The sequence below is a fragment of the Trachypithecus francoisi genome, unplaced genomic scaffold, assembly GCF_009764315.1.
Source record: "Trachypithecus francoisi isolate TF-2019V2 unplaced genomic scaffold, Tfra_2.0 Lachesis_group3, whole genome shotgun sequence".
In the NCBI taxonomy this organism is placed as follows: Eukaryota; Metazoa; Chordata; class Mammalia; order Primates; family Cercopithecidae; genus Trachypithecus; species Trachypithecus francoisi.
Window position 1 is genome coordinate 137132675 of NW_022681468.1, and position 5554 is coordinate 137138228.

Below are 5554 nucleotides of genomic sequence, written 5' to 3' on the forward strand. Positions count from 1 at the left end.
AGTGTATAGAAATACTATAACTTTTGTATGTTGATTTTTTTACCCTGAAATTTTACTGAATTTATTAGTTCTACCAGTTTTTTATGGAGTCTTTAGGGTTTTCTACATATAAGATCATGTCACCTGCAAACAAAGATAATTTTACATCTTCTCTGATTTGGATGCCTTTTATTTCCTTTTCTTGTCTAATTGCTCTGGTTATAACTTTTAATACTATATCTCATATAAGTGACAAGAGCAGACATTCTTGTCTTGTTCCTGATCTTATAGGAAAAACTTTCAGTTTTTCATCATTGAGTATGTTAGCTATTGGCTTGTCATACATGGCCTTTTTATGTTGAGATACAGTCCTATACTTAACTTGCTGATACTGTTTATCATGAAAGGGTGCTAAATTTTGTCAGATGCTTTTTTTTTTTTTTTTGCATCTATTGAGAAGATCATGTGATTTTTATTCTTCGTTCTGTTAATGTGGTATACACATTAATTGATTTACTTATGTTGAAAATGCTAATATTTTTCAGGATTTTTGCATCCATGTTCATCGGGTGTATTGGCCTATAGTTTTCTCGTGGCATCTTTGTCTGGCTTTGCTAGCAGGGTGATGCTAGCCTCATAAAAAGAATTTGGAATGTTTTCTTCTCTTTTATTATTTGGGAGAGTTTTCAAATGATTGGTATTAGTGGCTGAATGTGGTGGCTCACACCTGTAATCCCAGCTACTAGGGAGGCTGAAGCAAAAGGATCACTTGAGCCCAGGAGTTTGAGGTTACAGTGAGCTATGATCATGCCACTGCAGTTCAACCTGGGTGACAGAGTGAAATCCAATCTTAAACAAATAAACAAAAATAAAAAGAATTGGCATTAATTCTTCTTTAAATGTTTGGTAGAATTGACCTGTAAGGCTATCTGGTTTTTCTTTGTTAAAAAGTTTTTCATTGCTGAGTAAATCTCTTTATTTGTCACTGGTCTGGTTAGATTTTCTGTTTCTTCTTGATTCAGTTGTGATCAGTTGTATGTTTCTAGGAACGTATCTATTTCTCCTAGTTATCTAATTTATTGGTGTATTATTGTTTATAATAGTATTTTATGATCTCTTTATTTCTGAGTCATTAGTATTACATTTTTAAAAGATCATTCTGTATCTTTTAACTATCAGAAACTCTCATTCATTGCTAGTGGGAATGCAAAATGCTATGACCACTTTGGAAGACAGTTTTACAGTTTTTTAGAAAACTAAACACATTCTTATTATATGATCCAGCGATAATATTCCTTAGGACTTACTCAAAGGAGTTGAAAAACTATGTTCACACAAAAACCTGCACACATATGTTTATAGCAGCTTTATTCATAATTGCCAAAATGTGGAAGCAACCAAGATGTCTTTCAGTAGGTAAATGAATAAATAAACTGTGGTACATTTAGACAATAGATGGAATATTACTCAGCACTAAAAAGAAATGAGCTATCAAGCCAGAGAAAAGACATGGAAGAAACTTAATTGCGTATTACTAAAAGAAAGAAGCCCACCTGAAAAGGCTACATGTTGTATGATTCCAACCACATGACATTCTGTAAAAGACAAAACTATGATAACAGTAATAAGATCAGTGGTTGCCAGGGATTGTGGGGAGGGAGAGATGAGTAGGCAGGGCACAAAAGATTTGTAGGGCAGTGAAACAATTCTGTATGATACTATACTGGTGGACACATGACATTATACATTTGCCAAAACCCAGAGAACGTTCAACACCAAGAGTGAGCTCTAATTTAAACTATAGACTTTGAGTAATTATAATGCATCACTGTAGGTTAAGCAATTGTAACAAATGTACCGCTCTGGTGAAAGAGGTTTGTAATGGTAGAGGCTGTGCATGGGAAGTGAGAGGGGTGTAAAATGGAAAAATTTCAGTATCTTTAACTCAATTTTGCTGTGAGCCTAAAACTTCTCTAAAAATTAAGTTTTTTTGTTTGGAAACTGATATTTATTTTCCATCATCCTTATTCCATGTTGCTTAAGAGCCCGTGCAAAAACAGCTTAAGACCATTCAGAGGTTGCTCCTACCCACTCAGTGGCCTGAGCAGTGGAAGCTGCAGACCAGTCTTCCATGACAGACTGAGTGCTCCAGTCTTTAGTAGGGAACTGCTCAATAGGCACAGAGGGAGCCTACACTCCTTCAGACCAGCCTGCAACCTTAGGCTGAGTAGCAGTGAACTCAGGAGCTACAGCAGTTCATTCACCCTGAAATTCCTCCTTGGTCACAGCCTTTGCAGCAGCAGCCTGCTCTTCTTTTTCAATCTCTTCAGGATCTCTGCAGAAGTAGAGATCAGGCATGACCTCCCACGGGTGTTCATGGGAAATGGTGCCACGCATGTGCAGAACTTCCCGAGCCAGCATCCACCATATCAGACCCACTGAGTGAGCTCCCTTGTTGCACGGGATGGCAATGTCCATATAGCACAGAGTAGAATCTGTGTTACACAGAGCAATGATAGGTAGGTTAACATAAGATGCCTCCATGACCAGCTGGTGAACCCATGGCTCCCAGAAGGCTGCCTGGATCTGGTTAGTGAAGGTTCCAGGAATGAAGCAGCCAGCAATTGGAGTGGCTCCTGTGGCAGCAACAAACTTCATCATGGCCCTCTGGCCAGTATTCCTAGAGGATATGACACTGACATCAGCAGGGTTTTCAATGGCAACAATGGCACAAGCTGCCAGCAGAAGCTTCTCCCAGGTCCTCTTCAGATTTATGATGTGGATGCCATCATTTTTCCTTTTATAGATGTACTGTTCCATCTGGAAGTCAAGATTGGTTCCACCTAAGTAGGTTCCGGCTGCAAGGAACTTAAGGACATCCTCCTCATTCATTTGCAGGGCACAAGGGCTCCAGACATTGTGAAAGCTTCCCTTTAAGTTACGACAGGAATACAGAACAACGCCAAATCGACCCCTCTGTGGGTAGCGCAGAAAGGCAAAATTAAGTATTTTTTAATAAAGACCATTCTGGAAGCTGTATGAAAGTGAAATAGAGACAGTTGAAGGTAGAACTAGAGAAATAAGTGAGGAAGCTACGTTAGTCTAGTTAGGAAATAAAGGAAGCCAGCATTGAGATGGTAGTGGTTGGGGTAGGGGAGACAGGAGCAGAATTGGAGAATGTTTTGAAGGTAAAACTGACAGGTTTGTTGATGGACTCGACGTTGATGGAAATTTGAAGGGAAAACAGATTTTTGACCTGATAATACTAAGAAAGGAAAACTAAGGGAGAAACAGATTTGGAGTGGAATCAAAATCTCTGCCCTGGATATTGACTAGAAGTAAGCATGCCATTGTGGAAGCAGAAGGGATTTAAAGAGTCACAGGCAAGAACTCAAACACTCACCAGCTATAATTCTCAACTAGAAACCCAGAATCCAGAACCATAAACCAGAATACTGAAATGCTACAGCCTCTATCCCTTTCTTGCGAAAATCAGGAGACAAGGACCACAGGAAGGGACATAGATCCAATTGCATGCACCTTCTGAGAGCTGAGGTAAGCTGGTATGCTTGTATAAGCCTGGTGCAGTCTCCTGCCCAAGATGAAAGTAAACTCTACATTGCTGTAGCAAGAAAGCTGCTTAAACCTTCAGCACAATAACCCAGTTCCAGACCACGTGCCCCGACAAGGACACAGAAAAGAACCCATTAGATGAAGAATAAGGCAATGCCTTTTGCCTTGGGAAAGTTGGGACCTTCCACAGTAAAATGGATTCAACCATCATGAACTAATGGGTGAAGCCCTGTGTTGGGTACTACAGGGCAGCTTCAGCAGTGTATAAGACAAACCCCAGATCTTCAAAGAGATGTTAGCCAAGTGTGCTTCAGAACATGGCTAGAAGCCGGACATCTGATCCTGACATGTGAGAGAAAAATCCTCACCCCATACCACCCTCCACCTTCACACCTTCCTGGAATCTTTTTGCAGAAAGTAAGTTGAGTTTTCCAATACGCTATGTTAAAAGGCATCATGAGGGTGTGAACTTGAGAAAGTTTGGAGTGAACTCCTATCTCTACCATCTGCTTCTGCCAATCCTGGCTTCTTGCCACAAGAGCACACAGTGACATGTCAATCAAAGCTTTCTTCATAGCAGGGAGGTAAAAAGGCCTATAAAGAGATGGGGAGGCCAGGTGCAGTGGCTCATGCCTGTAATCCCAGCACTTTGGGAGGCCAAGGCTGGCAGATCACCTGAGGTCAGGAGTTTGAGACCGCCCTGGCCAACATGGTGAAACCCCGTCTCTACTAAAAAAAAAAGCAAAAATTAGCTGGGCGTGGTGGTGGGCACCTATAATCCCAGCTACTTGGGAGGCTGATGCAGGACAGTCACTTGAACCCGGGAGTCAGAAGTTGCAGTGAGCCCAGATTGAGCCATTGCACTCCAGCCTAGGGGATAGAGCAAGACTCCGTCTCAAAAAAAAAAAAAAAGATGGGGAGTGATTTTCACAACTGCTTGACATGGCATCCTTCAAGAGCCCAGTGATCATGCTCTCTATCCCTTCTTAAGGGGTCCTGGGTTCTGCTCCTCACCCTTCTAACCTATAAGGAGGTTCTGTTCTTGATTTTTTCGTAAATCAAATGAGGACTATAACATTGTGCATTATAGCATTTGCATGGGGCAATTACCTGCCTGGTCTACCTTCCTTCTCCTATTCCTCACCTGTGACAGGCATCACTAATTAAACATGGTATGCTTTTCCACTGAGCAAGGATGCAACCTCAGAAATCCTTTTCATCATGTCACTATAGGCAGCACTGCTCATCAAAATTACTATGTGAGGTAAAAACCTATTTCCCATCTCTGGCATAGTAGTCAGCAGCAGAGAGTTTAGAATCAAATACAGTTCTGAATCCTGGATTTATCATTATTGGTCTTGGGACCTTGGATCTCAGTTTCACTGTTTATTAGCTGTTTAACTTTGGACACGTTAACTAAATCCTCTAAGTTTCAGTTTCTTCTTCTTCTGTTCTTCAGAAGAGCCCATGTACCAGAAAGTTTAGGTCGTGGGGACATATTTAGATTGAGGGGAATCAGGCAAGGCTTCCCTGAAGAGAGACAACTTGGGCTGAAACATGGGCAAAGATGGGAGTGCTCTCTCTCCTCAAGGAAAAAAGATGCCGCATCAGAGAAGATCCGTGAGGACCGAGCATGGAGCTCAAAGGGTTGACACGCAAGGGCCACACCACTTAAGGCTTTTAGAAGATGTTAGGAATTGTGGTCATTGGCCGGGCGCGGTGGCTCAAGCCTGTAATCCCAGCACTTTGGGAGGCCGAGGCGGGCGGATCACGAGGTCAGGAGATCGAGACCATCCTGGCGAACACTGTGAAACCCCGTCTCTACTAAAAAATACAAAAAACTAGCCGGGCGAGGTGGCGGGCGTCTGTAGTCCCAGCTACTCGGGAGGCTGAGGCAGGAGAATGGCGTGAACCCGGGAGGCGGAGCTTGCAGTGAGCTGAGATCCGGCCACTGCACTCCAGCCCCGGAGACAGAGCAAGACTCCGTCTCAAAAAAAAAAAA

At 42.2% G+C, this 5554-nt stretch overlaps 1 pseudogene; it reads right to left on the reverse strand.

Moving 5' to 3' along the window:
• Window positions 1-1977: 1977 nt before the first annotated feature.
• LOC117070632 lies at window positions 1978-2897 on the reverse strand (annotated as a pseudogene).
• Between the last annotated feature and the right edge of the window lie 2657 nt (window positions 2898-5554).